Source organism: Euprymna scolopes, chromosome 5 (assembly GCF_053919585.1).
Source record: "Euprymna scolopes isolate OS-2025 chromosome 5, ASM5391958v1, whole genome shotgun sequence".
NCBI lineage: Eukaryota > Metazoa > Mollusca > Cephalopoda > Sepiida > Sepiolidae > Euprymna > Euprymna scolopes.
The window spans coordinates 119,793,050-119,794,835 of NC_136486.1; positions in this window are offsets into that span (position 1 = coordinate 119,793,050).

Genomic DNA, 1,786 nt, shown 5'->3' on the forward strand with positions numbered 1-1,786 from the left:
TGGTTCAAAAGAATACCTAACAAGAACAAGGCTGCATTTATTCAATTTGACATAGTTAATTACTACCCTTCTATTTCTAAACACCTTTTTGACACTGTCTTGGATTTTGCTTCTACCTTCTCCGATGTTCAACCATTTGAAACTGACATCATTCTGAAATGCCGTAAAACTGTCCTACTAAGCCAGGACTCTCAATGGACTAAAAAAGACCAACCTACCTCCTTCGACCTTGCGATGGGTGCTTTTGATGCAGCTGAGGCTACTGACTTAGTAGGCCTTTTCATCCTATATAATATCACAAAATTTATCCCCAACAACAACGTGGGACTTTACAGAGATGATGGCCTTATCATTGTTGAAAACGCAAGCGGCCCAAAGTGCGAAGGCATTAAAAAGAACATTATCAGGGAACTGAAGAATATGGATCTAAAGATTGAAGTAACTTCCAACTTAAAAACAGTAAATTTTCTAGATGTTACCTTTAACCTCCCTAATAATACTTATGAACCATACACTAAAAATAATACATACCCCCTATATATACACCCTATGTCCAACCACCCCAAACACATTATTAAACATATCCCTAAATCAATAGAAAAAAGGCTTAGCACAAACTCATCTAACTCCAGCATTTTTAACCTACACAAACCCTTCTTGGAAAATGCTTTAAAGGAATCTGGATATTCCAACCCTAATATTACATACTTGGACCCTAATAAACCCAACAATACAAATAGGAATAACAGATCCCGCAAAGTCCTCTGGTTTAACCCTCCCTATAATAATATGATAAAAACTAAATTAGGTAAAAAATTCTTCATGCTTCTTAATCACCACTTCCCCCCTAGTAATATTCTACATACAATTTTTAATAAGAACACTATTAAGCTTAGCTACAGTTGCACAAATAATCTAGAAAATAAAATTAAAAAACACAACAATAAAATACTAAATAACCACAACTATAATAACAATGGTCAAAATAACTGTAACTGCCTTAACAAACCCCAATGCCCGCTCCAGCAAAATTGTCTCTCAACAAATGTGGTTTACAAAGCAACTATTGCCCCTGCTGAAGACCCACAAAACAAAAAATTTTACATTGGCCTCTCAAGCACCACGTTCAAAGACAGATTTAGAGTGCATAAATGCTCCCTAAATAACCCCAACCACCCAAATAGTACTTCATTAACTAACCACTATCTACTACTTACCCGAAACAACCTCACCCCAATTATTAGCTGGGAAATTCTTAATAGAGCTAGTACCTGTAAATCACTAAACTCCCCATGTTATTTATGCTTAACTGAAAAATTACTGATTACTAATTTTAGAGATAGAGATAAACTTCTAAATAAAAAAACTGAAACCTCACTTAATTGTAAACATTATAAATCCCACCTCTTAAGCAACTTCTCACCCTTCTAATAATAACTATAACCCACCCCTAAAATCTAACACTAACGAATTACACACACCCTATTTACAACCTAAACTATATAGTCCCCCATTCATTTTAAAAGAACCCCTCCACAGAACCCCCACCTATTTATCCCACCATTTTTTAGCTACATCTCTCTTTACCAAACTCATTTTTGTACCCCCCCTTTGCCTTAATCACTCCTTATGTCATTATTTAAAGGTTCTCGCCCCATAGTCTCTTATTGGCTATTTCCATAATTAGGTCTCGATTTCTATTATTTCAATTACGTACTTATCACAATTGGTATCCTTCGACTTGCCTCTCGGTCTATTATCTACTTGTTAACAACTAATCATTTAC